The sequence below is a fragment of the Diabrotica undecimpunctata genome, chromosome 3 (genome assembly GCF_040954645.1).
Source record: "Diabrotica undecimpunctata isolate CICGRU chromosome 3, icDiaUnde3, whole genome shotgun sequence".
NCBI lineage: Eukaryota > Metazoa > Arthropoda > Insecta > Coleoptera > Chrysomelidae > Diabrotica > Diabrotica undecimpunctata.
The window spans coordinates 105,275,304-105,296,191 of NC_092805.1; the positions used below are offsets into that span (position 1 = coordinate 105,275,304).

Below are 20,888 nucleotides of genomic sequence, written 5' to 3' on the forward strand. Positions count from 1 at the left end.
TGGGGCCATGTAAGTCAGCAATAGATCCTAATACATTGTAATCATTTCGCAAGGCAAATTTGTGATAACTAGGTACTTTATCGCTTTGGAAAAAATCATTCCAAAAATAGGTAATAAAGTCCCCATTTCAATTTAACCATTAATTTTAATTTTATTTTACTTGCGCTGCGTTAAAATGTTGAACGATACTTGAGATAAATATTAAAGAGGACGATAATAGCATCAACTGAAATTAGCGTATACCTATTTACTATTATGGATACGTACCAACGTTAAAGTTATCGCATAAAACGATAATTATCGTACACTTGGCAACGCCGGACGGTATTTTAAACAGTATTCAATTGGAAACATTCGGGAGACTGGGAGGAAATATAATTGTGATCTCTCTCTAATAAGTGGAAATATAATACTAGTATCTCTGTATCCCAACACAATGCATTACAATAGCTAATAGGGAACGTCCTATGTATAAATGAAATAGGTGTGAATAAGATATAACTAAATCAACACCCGTCGATCAACTGACAACATAGCGAGTCGCTGAGTATGTCTCCAATACTTGCCAGAATGTAATCCGAGAGCAGACTCTGTGCTAGTTATAAAAAAACACCTCTCTGAAAGAGAGGTCTCGTCCAAAAGAGGACGAGGAAAAGACATGTAGCAATGTCACAAAAGTATTCAGGATGGCGGTGGCGCAGAGACACCAACCTGATACTCAACTAGATCAGGCTCAAGCAAACCTGATTATTAACAAACGGGAAAAAGCAGTTAATGAGGCTCCTATTGGAAGTCAGAATCAACTTCTGCAGTTCAATAAAACAATGTTTAGCTCAGGAACACTGGGGATTAATTGTGCTAATGTGTATACAAAAAAATAGGTTTAGTATGCGATACTGTAGACTGACGCGAAGCTTTATATTAATCAACAAAAGTGCTGTGTTTATTATTCTCTTTACAATTTCATAATATTTTCAATCAAATTTCTATTCAGCAGCAGTTTTTGTAGGTGTATATTTTTTAACCGTTTTTTATTAGCCAAAAAGTAGCTAGCATACATTATCAATGTATTGTTCTACTAATTTTAATTGTATGTAAAAACGTGAGTTTAATGCACTGCGTCATGAACGTAGTGATCCTGCAGTGGGGTCTTGTACCAAATTATAAAATATAAATAAATATCATTTGATATTAACTTTAATTATTATATTAACTAAATATTATGTTTAAAAATAATAATTGTATTTTATAAAATGATTTTAAAATGAGAATTATTATAAAAATTTAAACAGATCATTCGATGTTTTTATTATTCGGATGACATAATTGACTTGTAATAAATTTTGACAATCGTTATGTATCGAATCTGTTAGTGACAGATATTCTTTTAATTTTTTACTTCATTTAATATCTATATTTTGTTAGTTATTTTCCATAAAGTTTTTAATTTAAACCTGCTAAGAGTAAATATAAGATGACTAGAAACGAATTTATCGAGAGCAGTGAAGCGATGTCAAGAACCGCTATTTTATGATGCTGCCCGTGACGACGCCGTTTTATGGCGCTTGTTTCGTGACACTCGCCTCAGTATTTTACCTTAGAGAAAAAAAGGTAAAATACTGAGGCGAGTGTATAAACGCTAGTATAGAAACTTCGCATCAAAAATAACTGCTGAGGTGGTGAAGACTATCGAGGGCCTGTGAGAAAGAGAGGAGAAATACAGTCGATCATTATAATATGCCCCCGTAGCCCACGCCCACTTCCCAAAAAAACACCCTAAACAAAGGAGTTATCAGGATTTATAGGAAAACAAAATCAAAACCTGGAAGACTTGTTATTGAAAAATCGGAAGATCAGGGACTTCGCACAAATCCTAGTCTGCACGATCAACGAGACTTTCTACAACTTTGAAGGACTACAAACTTTGAAAAATATTTTTCAAACCTATCAAAGGCCTCGACGGCTCCAATCAGAGTCCTGTCGACATATATACAGCATACTAAGCCAGCTTATTTTGTGGCGCTAGTTCCGTGACGCTTGCCTCAGCATTGTACAGTAGAGAAAAAATAAGTAATACAACGCTAGTATTAAAGCTTCGCTTCAAAAATGACTACTCAGGTGGTGAAGAGGGCTATCTAGGGCCTGTGAGAGGGAGCGGCAATGCAGTCGATCATAATAATATGCCCATGCCCCCGTGGTCTACACCCGCTTCCTCAAAAATACCCCAACAATGGAATTATCAGGATTTATCTAGGAAAACAAAATCAAAACCTGGAATACTGTTTATTGAAAAATCGGAAGATCAGGGACTTTACAAAAATCCTAGTCTGTACGATAAACGAGACTTCCTACAACTTTGAAGGACTACAGACTTTGAAAAATATCCTTCAAACCCATCAAACGCCTCGACGGCTCCAATCAGAGTCCTGTAGGCGAAAGTCTAGCATAATAAGCGAGCTTATGTATAGCCGATCATTTAAGGTTCGAAAACCTGTATATATCGTCTATTAAAATAGTATCGTCTATTAAAATAGTTAAAACACGTATTTACGTAAATATAGCTATTTTATTAAATTAAATTAAACTCGTTCACAATGGTCATAATTAAATCACACCAAATTATTATCTCTCGTTCCGCTGTGTTTATGTGTCATCACCGAACTACTCGTGACCATATAAGGCAATTAGTGACCCAAGCCAATCACCGTATTAGAAGTTGAGTGTGACTTCACAATGTCATAACAGAACTACCAGTATTCCATCTTAAGCTGATTAGGACATTAGGAAGTTAGTGACTTAAGCTGATCAGCGTATTAGGATAATAGTGTGACTGCATCGACCATCCTGACGTCACGATCGTCTTCGATCGTACAACACCTATTAAAAAAAATAATATGTTCTTTATAAGAATGCCAATTTATAGAAAGGCTCCATCATTCTGCAGAATGACATAGTCTAAATCAATTCGTTTCAGATAGCTACAACTATCCATACAAGCTCATTTTTAAACATTAAAACATTTGTTTCGAATAGCTACGGCTATTCAAACAAACTCATTCAAGACATTAAAATATTTGGGTGTCATTTTACAGAATGGTGAACTGAATATCCATTCAGAACATTAAAACATTTATTTGTCATTTTTCAGAATGACGAACTGAAAATCCATTCAGAACATTAGAACATTTATTTGTCATTTTTCAGAATGACGAACTGAAAATCCATTCAGAACATTAAAACATTTATTGGTCATTTTTCATAATGACGAACTGAAAATCCATTCAGAACACTATAACATTTATTTGTCATTTTTCAGAATGACGAACTGAAAATCCATTCAGAACATTAGAACATTTATTTGTCATTCTGCAGAATGACGAACTGAAAATCCATTCAGAACATTAAAACATTTATTTGTCATTTTGCAGAATGACGAACTGAAAATCCATTCAGAACATTAAAACATTTATTTGTCATTTTTCAGAATGACGAACTGAAAATCCATTCAGAACATTAGAACATTTATTTGTCATTTTCAGAATGACGAACTGAAAATCCATTCAGAACATTAAAACATTTATTTGTCATTTTTCAGAATGACGAACTGAAAATCCATTCAGAACATTAGAACATTTATTTGTCATTTTTCAGAATGACGAATAAAATAAATTTGCTTCAAATAGTCAGAACTACTCAAATAAACCCATTCAGATCATTGAAACACTTTGTTGTCATTTTTCAGAATGACAATTAAAATATATTTTTTTTTTAGTTCCAGCTATTCAAACAAATTCCTTTTAAACAATAGAATATCTTTATGTCATTCTACAAAATGACTAAACTATCATGTAACTAACCTGAATAATTTTAAGATCTTTGAATCTTAAATCTCTTGATGTTTTCTCCACCAACAACTCCTTCATAAGGACGCCTTGTTCTTGATGAATGTACATCTTCTTTTACACGATATCTATCATTTGGTAGAACCTCAACAATCCTGAATGGCCCTCTATACTTTTCTAAAAGCTTCTTACTTTCATTGTTTGCTGGAAAACTTGTAACTTTTGTCAATACCAGGTCACCAACAGCATATTTCACTGGAGAGCATCTTTTTTTATTAAATTCGTTATTCTGTTTGATTCTGTTTTCTTCTAATCGTTTAGCTACATCCTTTCTCAATGATGTTACATCAATAATGTCCATATCATTATCATCTATGTATTTGTCTCCATCAACTCTTAATTTGTACCCGAAAAACACTTCACTGGGAGAAGATTTAGTTATTCGGTGTTTTGTCCCGTTTATTCCTTGTTGAATGTTTTTTAAATCCTTATCCCACATATCGGACTCAAAATTTGCACCCATTGTGGCCATGGTATCCAGTAATGTTTTATTTGCCCTTTCTACTTGGCCGTTGCCTCTTGCCATTCCTACTGCAGTTGTAAACACTCTAATTCCTCTCTCTTCCATATAATTCAAAAATTCTTTTGAAACAAAAGCTGATCCCGCGTTTGATATCATTCGTTTGGTGTTACCAAATATTTTAAAAATTTCTTCTAAAGCACAAATAACATGTTTACTTGATGTATCTGGGACAGCTTCAACAAACACAAATTTAGAAAAGGCATCAATCAAAACCAAGACGTATTTATTTTGAGATTTCGTTAACACAAATGGCCCTAAATGATCGGCATGGAGTGTATGAAACGGTCTAGCATATTTTCGAATGGAATGTAGATAGCCAGGCTTTTTTCCTTCCGGTTATTTATGGTATAAACAGGCAAGACAAGCCGAAATGTATTTCTTAATAAATCTTCGCATTCGTGGAAACCAATACCGTTCTTTTATTCTTTTAATTGTTTTATCCAACGCAAAATGTCCAATATCGTCATGATTCATTTTGACAATTTGCCAACGACAATTTTTAGGCACATATCATCTTCTACCATATTCCGTTATTTTATAAACTTTGTTTCCTCTTAAATCATATTTCTTGAAAGTATCCTTATGATTTTCCTGATCTCCTGACAAAAGAATAATCTTTTTTTTATTTATTTCCGTATCTGTATCCTGTGCTTCTCTTAGATAGTCGTCTTCTTTGATGAGCATCACTTTAATTTCAAGACTTTCCTCTGCTTCAGTTCTTTCAAAGTTCCTACTTAAGGCATCTACATGTTGTAGTTGTACTCCTGATGTATGTTTTATTTCAAAACAAAAATCTTGTAAACACAAAACCCATCTTGCTGTTCTTGGGATTATTGTTTGTTTTAAAAATGCATTTTTAACGGAATTGCAGTCTGTTATTACAGTAAAAGATCTTCCTGCCAAATATTATCTATACCTTTCTAAGGTTTTGACAATAGCCAAAAGCTCTAGTTCAAAAGAATGATATTTCTTTTCTTCTTTTGTGGTTTGCTTGCTAAAATAGGCAATTGACTTTTCACGACCATCAACAATTTGAGTTATTATGCCTCCAAATCCTTCTCTACTTGCATCCGTGTAAACTATTATGTCATGTTTCGGATTAAATATTGTTAAAATTGGTTCTGAGACTATAACTTTCTTTATTTCGTTAACAATTTTTGTTTCTTCTTCTGTTCATGTCCAATTTACATCTTTTTTTATCAATAAGAAAAGAAGGGCTTGCGAACGATGAATTACTCTTTTGAATAATATTTGCATCCAATAATTCTTGTATTGTTTTTTGTAAAATTTCTTTGTCAGCTGCAGGTGTTCTGTAGGGACGAAACTTAAATACATCTGAACTTGTAATATCGATTCTCATAACAACAGAATGCGATTTTTTTAGAGCTTTCAAATTTGTATAAAAACAGTCCTCGTGATTTAGCAAAATATTTTCCAACATCATTTTCTCGTGTTTAGATATATTTCCGGTACTTATTTCTTTATCTAAGTCTTTCTTATATTTAAATGTATAAATATTTTTAAATAAATATTTACATCTTCTGTAAAATTTCTTCCTATTAGAAGGTCATTAACCCAATCTTTATCCATGACATACAACATAATATTTAATTCTACAAAATCGATTTTTATTTTAGCAAATACATAATATTCAACTGATAAAGAATTTCCCAAAAATCCAGAAAGTTTTACATCTTTAGTTAATGATTTTATTTCTAATTTAAACTTATCTGCCAATTCTTTTGAAATTAGCGAACAATCGCTGCCAAAATCAATGAATGCAGTATGGCTGTGCTTATTTAAGAAAATAATTTTATTAAATTTATTTTCGGAAGAATCAAACTGTATTTGTTTAACAGATTTATTTTTTTCTAAATTTTTGTTCGTTTTATTTACTTTTCTCTCTTGACATTCTTTGTTCTTTTTAAAACAGTATTGTTCAATATGACCTTTAATTTTACAAAACCTGCATATTTGGTTTCTGTGGTGACAATCTTTTTTTAAATGACCCTGAATTCCACAGCACATACAAGGTTTATTCTTGTTAAATTTGTTATTAACAAATTTGTTATTATGTAACTTCAATAGCAGATTTAATATGTTCGTCTCCAATAGCACCAATTATTAAACAAATCTTATCTGACTCGGAAAAATTTACTTTAAGTTTATTAATTTTTGCTAAATGTTCAAAATAAAATTCATATAATGAAGAACCCTCTGTTGGTGTATGATGGGCTACGTCCATAAAAAGTTCATAAGTATTTCGTGTACTTTGAAAAGTATTTTCTAACACTGATCTCCATTCTGCCCAAGAAAATTGAGACCATGCAACTTCATTTTCAATAAAACTAGCGTACCATGTTTTAGCGGTACCTCTAAGCTTAGAAATCGCTTGAAATATAATGTAGTTATCAGACCAACTATATGTCTAATAGAGCATTGTGCTCTATTATTTCAATCCATCGATCTATTTCTCCAATTAGTGGATCAAATTCAGGAATAAAACTGACGGATTCAATGTTTCTATTCGTACAATTATAAGATGCAGATGGTGAATTTATTTATGTGGCATTTTCTTTAATTTGCGGCAAAGGCGAAGACATATAGGTTCTATTTATTTTTGAATGTTTAGATCTTTTTCTTGACTTACGTGTTCTTTTCGTTTTCGTATACCTTGACTCCCTTCTTGGCGAAGAATCGGTAGACGAAATTGTTGTGGTTTTACTACTGGAACTACTAATTACTATTTAACTGGGAATAAGCCACAATTAAAGGTTAAAATACGTTTATTGACGTTTCAATTTCCACTTCGGAAATCGTTCTCAAAATACAAACATTAGTAAATTCTATTTAAATTCTATTAGTAAATTGTATTTTGAGAACGATTTCCGAAGTGGAAATTGAAACGTCAATAAACGTATTTTAACCTTTAATTGTGGCTTATTCCCAGTTAAATAGTAATTAATTTAAAATGCCACAAGAAAATAGCTTCAGAACAATACTGGAACTACTATTTCGCTTGGACTTTTTCCTTTTCGGCATTTTGGACACTTTCAATCACTTAACATTAAAAACAGTTCACTAAATTCTACCGTAGGTTCTTTAACACACTTCTGATATCGTCTATTAAAATAGTATCGTCTATTAAAATAGTTAAAACACGTATTTACGTAAATATAGCTATTTTATTAAATTAAATCAAACTCGTTCACAATGATCATAATTAAATCACACCAAATTATTATCTCTCGTTCCGCTGTGTTTATGTGTCATCACCGAACTACTCGTGACCATATAAGGCAATTAGTGACCCAAGCCAATCACCGTATTAGAAGTTGAGTGTGACTTCACAATGTCATAACAGAACTACCAGTATTCCATCTTAAGCTGATTAGGACATTAGGAAGTTAGTGACTTAAGCTGATCAGCGTATTAGGATAATAGTGTGACTGCATATAGTAGTCAAAAGATATAAATCAAAACACTGCCGTTCATGAATATTTTTCCCTTCTTTGTTCAGAATATATTTTTAATATGAAAAAGTTAGTATACAAATTACACTAAGCCACTAAAATGAATACCCATTAATAAAATATTAGATTGTTGCATTAATAAATGAACAATAAAATATAACTTTTAATTTTCAGTTTACTTTCTACGTTAGGTATAATGACTATTGCATACTCTTATATTGATTATATTAAAAATTTAAAACATAATGAGACTCTTATCGCACTGTACTTTAGACTACAGTCTTTTTAATCATATTATTTTTATGTTACTTCAGCACACATCAATCTAAACTACTGCTGTAGAATATTAACGAATCATTTAATTACACGATGCATCAAAGCATTCTCAGAATGAGAGTGACTCACGTCTGGAATCGTATGTGAACTAAAAATATTTCTTAACTAAAACCGTTGATTGAATACGCTAAAACACAATTAAAATAGATTAGAAATGTCACTAAACATTGATTTTGTCTTCCATAGTCATCGATATAAAATATAAAAGCTAATGTCCTACTATTACATATATTTTTTAATAAAATAAATAAATTTAATTTGCAATTCACAAATTCAAAAACAATAAATTCGTTAGGTAATTTTTGTAGGTCTGTTTTACTTGTATTTTATCCTATATACCTAAATAATTTTTTGCAGATAAATTATCAAATATAGTACACTTTAAAAATTATAGCAAAACAATGATATTTTTTTTCTTCTTCTTCTTCTTCTTCCCCCTCTTTAGAAGGAATTCTGCTTGTTCATTGGCAGATTAATACCTCTATGGAAGGTTGTCACTCCATTTTTTGCGAGGTCGTCTGATATTTCTTCTGCCGATTGGTTACCTATCTCTTGCTATTTTGACGACGCGAGTCTCCTCCATTCTGCTTATGTGGTTATTCCATTCTTTTTTTTTTCTATTTTGTGTTCGTTTATTTATACACTGTACGTTACATTTTCTTCTAATATGTTCACTTCTCTTTCAATCTCTCAGCGTATTTCCTGTAATCCTTCTCAGTACTTTCATATCTGCAGTTTCCAGTAGCCTTTGCGTTGTGGCTGTGTTGGGTCTTGTTTCTGAGGTATATGTCATTATTGGTCTTATACTGGCTTTGATATTTTTAGTTGATACAAAGGCTTCCTTCAGAGAAATCTTATCCCCTCTCCTTTTAAATCGTGTCATAGATGGGCTGATAGCTAGAATCAGCAACGATAGACATTAAAACCTGGGCTATGTAGATGACCTGGTTATCTTAGACCACAGCAAAGTTAATGACACAGTAAGAGACATACTGCAACAGTTTTTGACTGTAATTACAGAATAAACTTTAAATATATAACATAACATAAGTCTCAGAACTCCAAAATCATAAAATTTACCAGAAATAGGAATTTAAAGAGATTTCTCTGAACCTTAATAGTAGAAATCTAAATCTGGTAAATAAAGAAAAGTAGCCTATAGTCTATTTAATATTAGCCTCGAGACTCGTAAATACCTTCATTCTAGAGGTCATAACTTAAATTATGCAAGACGCAAAGACCTGCTTACTCTTAGGGACTCTTAGGAGATTTATAGAATATTGCATTGTGTATGAGGGCTTTTGAACTTTAACGAATCAATATAGGCATAGATAGCAAAGAGCCTACAGGGGTTTTATAATTCCAAAAATTAACTCTAGACTAGCTTAGCTTCAATAGTGTTACCGTGGGATGAGTGCTAGGTCATTGAGGAATAAACGACAATGAAAGACCTGATACACTTGCCAAAATAGGATTAGTTACAAAATAATTCGGTCCACACCTGGTGCGAAAACGGCCAAAAAGCACTGGAAAAAACCTGGATCCACATTCTGGCCTCTCACTAGAAACTATACCCAGTCAAGCACATGATAAAATCTATACTGGATGAACAAGCGCTACTACAGCTAAAATACAGCAAAAAAAGCAGGAATTAGTTTAGAATCATAACAGACTCCCTTACTGGATCTGGTTAAGTCAATAAACACCTGTATACAATTGAGACTTAGTTGCAGACTCGATGGTAGAGAACGTGAAACAGTCATTCAACTTGCAGTCGGAAAACTAAAATATCTCAGCTTTACACCACTGTGTATCTATTTATTGTTATCTAAATTCTCTATATTGTAATACCACTACGTTAAATGTTTTTTTTATTTCTCTCTCCGAGCCTGTCTTCAATTCTGGCACTACCTGATTAGTTTTAGTAAAGAAGAAACATCTCGTGTTATAGTGTAAACTAAGCAAGTCAAATTTAGGACACATCTACAAATTAGATATTTAAATTACATTTTTAGGTCATATTTTGTTTGATATCCTTAATACCATTAACACCATGTAAAGATCAATTTGTGATGTAATAATTTTTATAGCACTCTAGATGAAAATGCCAATACACAAAAATACACAATTATTTTATAAATTATTTCTTAGGTAATAACTACAACCGACAAAAGGACTTCTACAAGGCTGTGCTACGTCCCCTACTCTGTTTAAAATATTCTTGGAAAAGACACTCAAACCATGGAGGAGAAAGTGCGAAGGAATGGGCATACCAGTAAGAGACGAATACCTATACACCTTAAGTTTTGCCGACGATCAAGTAGTCATCGCACAAGATAAAGAAGATCTCAGCTTTATGCTCAGAAAACTAGAAGAAGAATATAAAAACAACGGAATGGAAATAAACTTAGAGAAAACCGAATACCTAACAACAGAAAACAAGGATATGAGAAACCTAGAGATAGACGAGGGAAGATAAATAAATGGAACAGATAAATTCAAGTATTTAGGAACCATAATATCTAACCAGGGAACAACAGAAGAAGATATAAACAACAGACTGAGACAAACAAGAAACTGTATAAGACAACTAAACTCAGTGTTGTGGGATAAGAACATTACGATAAAGACAAAAAAGAGAATATATAATACCCTGACAAGAAGTATCCTGACATATGGGTCCGAAAACTGGACAATAAACAAGAGAAATAGAGGTAGAATAAGAGCAGTAGAAATGGAGTTCCTGAGGAGAAGCTGTAGACTTACAAAAAGAGACAGAATTGAAAACGCAGAGATTAAGCGGAGAATGGGAGTGCAATCAGACATAATCGACTATATAGAGGAGAAGAGACTATCCTGGTACGGCCACGTCAGAAGAGCGGACAGAGGACGCTGGATAAACAAAATCACAGAATGGAGCCCGATTGGAAGAAGAAAGAGAGGAAGACCCCGAAGGTCATTCAGAGATGAAATCGACGAGGCTATGAAGAAAAGAACCCTGCGAGATCGAGACTGGAATGACAGGGAAAATTGGAGAAAACGGTTGAGTGAAGGAAGACAGTGAACACTGTGGAAATCCTTAGTAGTAGTAGTAGTAACTACAATCATCACGGATGTCAAAATTTTTTGGAAATATTTTTAGAGATATCTACAATAAATGCGAGAAATATCAAGGAGACACAGTTAGGTTTCCGTAACGGATTTGGAACGAGAGGGGCATAGTTCTAGATGAATGTCTTATTCAGAGACATTCGTATAATTGCAAATTTATATTTAAATCAAACATCAGTTTTAGTAGACGGCCTGGAATCACAGGCTTTTAATATTAAAAGAGTACAGCAGGGATGCTTCTTGTGTCCCCTGTTTTTCAACGTTTACTTCGAAAGAATTTTCAGAAATGCACTTTTTGAAAAACAAGAAGCAATATGCTGACGACACACTGCTCCTAGCTTCTACTCAAGAAGATCTGTAAACATTACTTGACAGTTTCGTTGAAAGGTATAAGAGAGCCGTTTTCAGACGAATGCCCATGTCCATGGTATGTATGTATTATGGAATACCATAATATTGTGGTATTACAAGTAATCAGAAGCTGCTTACACAAAAGTATAAGCAGCTAAAACAGATGAAGATGGCGAAGAAGTAGAATACTTCTATGCAGACGCAAAAATCATAATATTATTCAAAACCAAACAAATTCTCAAGACATTACAATTATTATAACAGATTATAGTGCTAAGTTTGGACAAGAGAAATTAAAAAAAATATGTAGGAATTAAGATCTCCTAATTATAGATGCGACTTGCGCTCGCAACGCGAGGCGCCTTTCGAACAGGTTGGGTTCCGCTCCAGATACGGAACAAATGATTATCTACAAGTTATTAAAACGCTAATAGAAAAAAAAACAAAATACAACAAGCCTATCTTATTTATATACGTAGACTATGAAAAGGCGTTTGATACTATTGTTGCCGAGAGGGGGCATTTGGGCCTGTAGGACCCATCGCCGGCTCTTCGAACTTTTTCCTGTCTCCGGAATTGGAACGGGTGTTTACCATCTTCGTTTGTCGCCAGTGAAATGGGTCAGTACTGTTGCCGTTACAGAATAACCGTTACAGCGACAAGTATCTGTTACAGATAACGGTTCCAAGGAACAGTTACAAAATAACAGATCAAAAATGGAAAACAGAACAGGTAAAATAATCTAAGTATTCCTTGACTTACGGAAGCAATAACTTGGTAAACAATAAAATAAAATGGTATGATAAATGTAGTGCAAAGAATATGTTTCTAAGTGTTTCCTGACTTACGGAAGAAACAACTTAGAATGAAAAGTAAAAATGTACAAGATCAAAGAATAGAAAAATGCAGAAATATGAGTAAAAATACACAAGGTAAAAGAATGCAGAAATGTTCTTAAGTGTTTCTTGACTTACGGAAAAAACAACTTAAGAGAGGAATATAAACAAATGAAATAAGTAAATATAAAACAATATGTGAAAATATGTCTAAGTGTTTCTTGACTTACGGAAGAAACAACTTAGAACAGAAAAACAACAAGAGAATCAAATATGCAATAGAAGAATATAAATATTTACAAGTGTTTCTTGACTTACGGAAGAAACGACTTGTAATATAGAATAGAAAAAAATAAAATGCAAAAATAAGAATACAAATATTTACAAGTGTTTCTTGACTTACAGAAGAAACAACTTGTAATAGAAAATAAGAAAATAAAATGCGGAAAAGATATAGAAATATAGCTAAGTGTTTCTTCACTTACGGAAGAAACGACTTAGCGTGAAAATGAAAATAACAGAGACAAGTATACGAAATATCAGAAATAAGAGTGCAAATATGGAAATACTTCTAAGTGTTCTTTTGACTTACCGGAAAAGAACGACTTAGACACACAATGAAACACAAGTGAAATATCAGAAAAATATTTCTAAGAGTTCTTTAACTTACCGGAAAGAACTACTTAGACACAAATACAAGAAATATAAACACTCAAAAATAATCAAATAAAATAGTAAATAAATCAATACATGAACAATAGTAATATTCTAGCCTGAAAAGGTCTGAATATACGACAAATGCTAAAATAAAAAGGTACACAGGAAATCAGAAATAAAACAATAGCTCAAGTTGATACAATAAAGCACCGACTAGGTCTACAGTAAGAAGAGGCAAGCTCGACTGACCGATGAGAGAAAATCTACCTGCTTTTATGTAAAACAAATCCTTTGTTTTACGTAGCGAAAGTGGAATTTCCCTGCATCGAATCAATTAGAAATTTGGATTTGGCCAACCTTGGAATTCCCAAGTATTTTAACCGATATCCAAATTCCTTGATGCGTCGAGGACACTATAGATCATCAAAAAATGCTTCGAGCACTGGCTGACTGCCGCGCCGACTACCGATATATTGCCTTGATTAAGAGTATCTACGAAACTGGTACAGCTTGTGTTCGACTTCATGAAGATACCAAAAACTTCCGAATAGAACGTGGAATTAGACAGGGTGATACTATCTTCCCGAAATTTTTTACAGCTGAACTCGAATATATGTTCAAGCAAATGGTACGAGAGGATAATGTGGGAATTAATATAAATGGAGAAGATCTGAACCACCTAAGATTTGCCGATAACATCGTTATCTAATAGAGTTGATAAAACTACAAAAAATGTTGGAAACGCTCTATAAAGCATTAAAAACAATTTTTCTTAAAATTAACACCTCAAAGACAACATTTATGATTTACCTTATAGTCAGCGAGTAAAAGCCATAGCATCGACCAAGTAATAGCTTACACATATCTAGGACATGATATTCGCTAAGGCCGAGATAATCAGACAACTGAAATAGGATAGGTCTCACCTGAGCTGCCTTTTATAGATCGAACAATATTTTTAAGGAAAATTTCAGTTTGTTTAAAAAGAAAGGTTCTAAATCAATGGGTTTTACAGGTCTTGACATATGGTGCAGAAGCACTAACTCTGACAAAAGGAACAATAAATAAAATAAGAGTTACACAACACGCTATTGAAAGATCAATGTTATGTATCACCATCAGAGATAAAGTACCAAACCTAGAAATAAAAAGAAAAACAGGAATCATGGATGCAGTTGAAAAATAACCATGGCTAAATGGGCTAAATCACCACAAGAAGCTTAAAATAGAAATAGATGGACAATTTTACGGGAGGCCTACGTTCAGCGGTGAACAAATCGCCTCTGGTGATGAATTAGAGGGGCGACTGCATGATTAAATGTTTCCAAGGACACGAGAATATGATTTTTAAATCTTTTAAATAAAGATTTACACCTCGACATTATCAGATAGACTAAAAATAAAACTTTTTTTCTTTGATTGTTCTTCTTTTTCATCTAATTTCTGCATTAATTCCTCAATAAAGTGATTGTAACAGTTTTGGCTTCAATCTTTTATGCATTTCCCTTTCAGTTTTTCTACAATATCCAGGTTTACCGTTTGTATGGTCTGATTACTGTCTTAAGAGCCTTATTTTAGATTTTCTTGTTTAATGGTTGTACTTTGTAATATTCGCCCGATATTTTTGTTTTCCTTTTGTAATTATGACCTTTATTTTTACTCGTAAATAGATAGGGGATCGTAATAGGGTAGCTTTACTAGATATCAGACTCAGTAAAATGCAAGTTTAATTTAAATTAAAATATATTCAAATAAATAACAAACAAAATAAAATTTACTTCAATATAATAAAAAAAAGACAAATTCTTTAAGTAAAACAAACTGACTGGGGTCCTCAAGGCTGGTATCGGTGAGAAATAAATGTTAGTGGCGTTTGGATGGGTACGATGAAGAAAGATCTTTGATCAATACCCAAACACCGGAAACGACCGATCAATACTCGGTTGAGGTGAGGGGCGGTACGGAAGAGATTGATCAACACTCGATCGCATCAACGGGAAAGGACGGTGGGCTCTGCTCAATACTTAGAAATCGGAAATTCTTGACAGATCAATACTCCGGATCAAACTTAGTTCTCCTCGCTCCATGCAATTTTATAAACCTAACCGGTGTTCCATTTCCAGTGCGCATCGATGATAGTAGTCGGTTGTTGGTGGGAGTGTGGGCACACAGAGAGTTGGCAAGAGATAACGGCTTTATCGTTACAAGGTGTCGTGTAATGACCCGTGTTATTGTTTAAGTATATTCCAGCCTATTTATTCTTATAACCGCTATTTCCTGGTATTTTACCTGTGATATATTCTTTCTTTATTCCTTAAATATCTAGAAATATCTAACTTCTAAAAGTATTCATGTATCTATAATTTGGGTGTTGTTTTTTTAGATTTTAAATATGTCTTTTTATTATTTCTTGTATAATGTAATAAAAGGTAAATCCCACTTGTTCTTCGCTTTAATTGTGTTTGTGAAGTTTATTTTATATATAATAAAAGTATATTTATATTTAAATTAACTTATTAACTTAATTGAACATTATGCTAATTTTAGTTCCAATGCAAATTCCAAGTTTCTGAATTAAACAAGTAAACCTAATTTTATGTTTATTAAATATCTAACAAATGTTCAAAATGTTTGTCGTTTGCAATTAGTGCTTCCAATTAAGAATGTGTTTAATTTTCTTCCATCGCGACATAATGTCCTCACATTTAGAAAAGTTTCGCCGTTGTCTTGAAAATTAAGCACCACTTTAATTAAAGTCCATCCAATCTAGTCCTCAATTTTCTCTAAACGCTCGCAGCTTTTATCTCATACACTACCTAAAGTTGCAGGTTTAAAAATAAAAAGAAATGTATAAGTTACAGCAGAAACTAGACACTGCCTTTTAGTTTTGTTAGCGCTTTTATCAGGAAAATCATTTTAGGAATACGGCGACCAATGTAGGTTATAAGGGCGGTTTTCGTCTAGAGAGGATTGTTAATGACAGCACACTGGCCGCATGATGAAATGCACACAGTAGTCTCGTTAGCTATGTATCATGACTTGTATTAATTATATTATGTATATCTACGAGATTGTGGTAAAGTGTCTAATGGAAGTATAAAAAGTAGTTTTAGCACGATTTTGATGAACTAACCTACATAGTTGGGGAACTAAAGGCCCAATAAACGAAATAAACTATGATCTATACATATATATATATATATATATATATATATATATATATATATATATATATATATATATATATATATATATATATATGGAAAAGGATAATGCGAGTGAATAATAAAAGTAAAATGTAATGGCATGTCTCGCAAAACAGAAAACCAAAAAAGGTATAACGATGGAAGGCAACCGTATATACGTATTTCTGACTCTTGGTTGTCTTCAGTACGGTGCAGCCAAGTTAGAAAAGGAGCATGTTAACTTGGGAAAGGATCACTACAGGAGCATTGCGACCAATATGTGGCGTTAGAGTTAGCAGACCCTGATGGTTTCCAGGGCAACAACTAAAAATAACCACGGAGAAAGCTACAACTACCTGGGAAAAGGAATGCCAAACGTTAAAACGTTTAAAACAAATGGAAAAGGATAATGCGAGTGAATAATAAAAGTAAAATGTAATGGCATGTCTCGCAAGACAGAAAACCGAAAAGGGTATATCAAGGGAAGGCAACTGTATATACGTATTTCTGACTATTGGTCGTCTTCAGTACGGTGCAGCCAAGTTAGAAAAGGAGCATGTTAACTTGGGAAAGAATCACTATAGGAGCAATGCGACCAATTTGTGGCGTTAGAGTTAAAAGACCCTGATGGTTTCCAGGGAACAACTAACAATAACCACGGAGGAAGCTACAGCTACTCTTAAAATTTTTCATATTAATTTTTATTGTAATTGTAATACATTTTAATCGTAATTTATAATCATTTACAGTCGTTGATTTGCGCCAAATGTAGGTAACTTAGAGTTGTTGATTCAGAAAATAGTTAGATGGTGGGCGAACAGTACATTCAGTACTCAAGCTGCCATTAGACGTTCATAACAAATTAAATGCAATATGTAACATTAAAAGGCAGCAAACCACTGTAGGCTGTAGCACCAATGATGATGATGATGATGTAACATTAAAAAAAGAAGTGTAATGATTACAGTGGCTCATAAAGATTTACTCAAAACATGACATAAAAGTATAAAAGATTTAAACGGCAACGACATCGGTCAACTATTTGGTGATGCTGTATTACTACTGTCTGGTGACTTCCCACAGATATTACCGGTTATGCCTCTGTTTACATATGCGGATAAGATTAATGCATGTTTAATACAATCGTTTTTATGGCGCAATGTCAAAACAGTTCGGTTGGCTATTAAAATAAGAGTACAAGTGCAAAATGATATATCAGCGCAATATTTTTCAAATATTTGCTAAATATTGGATTCGGTAAAATAAAATTGCATCCAAATACATAATGCATTAAACTTCTAGATAATTTCTGAACTTTTTTGTGACCAAACATAAATTAATTGTATGTATCTTCCCAACTATAATGAATAATTACTTGAATCATAATTTCCTCATTAAGCGCGCAATTTTGGCAACGAAAAATGTTGATGTTAACGAGACTTCCATATTCAACAGTTGTTACCAGGTGATCTAATATCTTTTAAATCAAGTAATATAAGGGTGAATGCTCGAATTAATAAATTTTAATGAAATAAAAGGCAGATATCGAGCACAGTTCTTAATAAATCTTGCCCAAGTGCTTTCGCTCCTAGAGCATTTTCAGGGGCATTTCGTCAAATTAGGCTATCCAACAACATATAGAATGTCATACACATTAAACGGTACATTGACACAACACGATACAAGGACAAACAGTTTAAAAATTATTGAAATCGACGAAGCTACATGATGGGTGGCATCAGGAGAGAGAATCTCATTCTAAAGTTAGTAGGTATCGGCATAGCTCGCAAAAAAAAAAAATTAATAAAATATGTGTAGAAGATGGAAGACATCCGTATATACGTATGCGGTTCAATAACTTAAAATTAACAGAAACCCAAAAATATATGGAAAAATACTCAAAAATATATGGAAAAAGTTAAATTAATTTAATTCTTGCTGATAAACACGCGACTTATAATTGACTATGCGCGACACATGGAAACTTGACCATGCTCGAAATCAGCTCGGTTGATTCCGCAAACTTCCAACGATCGACTTTGCGATTTGTTTATTGACAATGCAAAAGCCATACACGGGAAATTGTAAACGCTTAAAATCAAATTGAAAGTCCCTTGGAATTATCGGTATACCCGGGGTCAAGAAATTCTCTCGTTTGTATTTTCCCTTGATGATCATTGTCTCAATAACATTATTCATTATTTGTTTTACAATCATTCGTTTCATTTCACAGTCGAATTTGACAAATGTTACGCAGTATAATAATGACAGCTAATCCTACTTTTAAGAAGTCCATGCAATTCCAATGATTTAAAGACTGTATACGCTATTTGAGTACGTCGTTCTGGTTTATCATTTTATCAACCGATTCGAACGAAAACAACTTTCCGGGTAGAAAATTCTCAATGTTCGCCTTAAGATCATCGATATCTATATTTGACCAGATGAATCCGGTCAAGGTGTCAATACAGTATATAGAAATAAGCATAGTATATAAAAAATAGACACTGTCTGGGACTGTGCCAAATCCAGATATCTGAAAATTTTTTACTTATTATAGGCCTATACAAAGAAAGTTTTTAATTATTAACAATTTAGTGTCATTTAAATTGTTCATGTTAAATTAAAAATTTAAAATGCCACCTTTTCGATTTTTTTGCTTACCAAAAAAAGCTTAATATTTAAGGCACAATTAAAAAACTTTATCTTTTAAAAAATAAAAAAGCTTTAAGAGGGCGATTGATAAAAGTTTAATGCTAAATTAATTAATTTTTGCTTCGAAAACTGCAAAATACGGCAAAATCATTATATAAAAAATTAATCTAGATATTTGTTATGCCCAAATTTGGGTATTGTGGTCGTTCCATCTATATAGACGTATTTAGTTAATTTATAAAAGATACTACTTACAGTTAGGTCATGTTCTTGACCTAGTAGTCTTGAGAGGTCTTGACATTTTAGGACTAAGAAATTTGGAAGTTCATTTTTTATATTGCTTCAGATATCAAAAGTGTCATTTAGATAACGGACCCAACACAATTGTTCTAATTTTTTCTATATAAAAGTTTGCAATAACCGTACTCAACATAGCACAAAGTACATTGTCACCCAATAAGTACGTATGTAAACGGAACTTTTATTTTAATTAAATAAATTTGGATAATTTACTTTTTAATTTTAACATGTTTATTATATCCTTATTATTTCTAATCATTTTACTAGAAATATTTTCTATCGGTTTTTTTCCAAAACGAAAGATAATAAAATATATTTGCGGAATTCTTAAAGCCATCAGATGTTGTCTTTCGGTTCAAAATTAATTTACTAGCACTAGAGCTTTAGCAGTAATTATTATTGAAAGTGCTTTGTTAGAAAAATAAAATTGTAACATTTAAGGATGCAATGATAGATGTTTTCACTCGACACAACAAAATCTGAATTAGAGAATTACACGTTAAAAATTAGATTAGAATATTTTTTTTCTCTGCATATATACATTTGGGATAAATTTTGTTTTATTTTACACTTTTGTATAGTCTACTAAATCTAGTTGTCATTTCTTATTATATTTATCCTTATTATAGTTATTAATTTCTTCACATTTTATTGCATCCCTTACTTGTTTTCTCCTCTACGACCCTGAATATGATCGATAGTAAACTCATTACTTAGGTCAGTAACTCACTTGGTTAATAATTTTATAAAGAAAGTTTTGTCATTGTTAGGATTTGTCTACGGATTATAAAATAAAACAGACACATCTTAAATTATCGATTTATTCGACACGTCGGAAAGGAAATCCGTCCTTAGAAATCCTTTCATAGTTTCTAGGGAAATAAACTAAGTATATTATTATTATTCTTTTCTTCTCCTCCTTCGTCGTTGGACATTAATGATCATTTTGGTGCACATAAATTTGTTTGTAACGCAAATTAAACCTATACTAGATAGGTAGAAATGATGCCCAGAAGTTGGACATTACTTTGGGTAAGGTAAAAAGTTACCCAAGGGAAAGGTGTGTATTGTTGAATTTCTTTATTACGTGCGTGTATTTTTTGTTAACTATGTCTTAGGATTATTAATTTTTATCGCTTCAAATACGTATGAGTGTTTAAAATACCGTGAAACTTAAGAAAACCATTTAAGTAATAAATTTTTCCCACAACACTTTATATCAATATGAAGTACAGTAACTGTCAACTCTAAGGTTGATATTATCGAAATTTTAAATACACGTACCATCACTTTGTATAAATCGTGACGTGAAATGATTTTAGTATAAAAAATATACTATATGTCGTCTTTTTTCCCTTTTCCAACTTTTCTATTAAAATCTCCCATTAAATGTTACTTCTATTGTTTTCGTATTTTTAAGAGATTTCTAAAGGTCTGTATAAAATTCTTCTATTTGATCTTTTTCACATATTGCTGTCGAAGCATACACTTCAATATGTAAATGCTGCTTACACTTTAGAATAGCTACTCTATCTGATATTGGTATGAATCCTGTAATT

The 20,888-nt window shown here is 32.4% G+C and overlaps 1 protein-coding gene across 2 annotated transcripts in view; it reads left to right on the top strand.

Moving 5' to 3' along the window:
- Window positions 1–20,888, top strand: part of LOC140437146 (adenylate cyclase type 2-like) — a 559,227-nt gene that overhangs the window by 117,113 nt on the left and 421,226 nt on the right. The window lies entirely within an intron of this gene.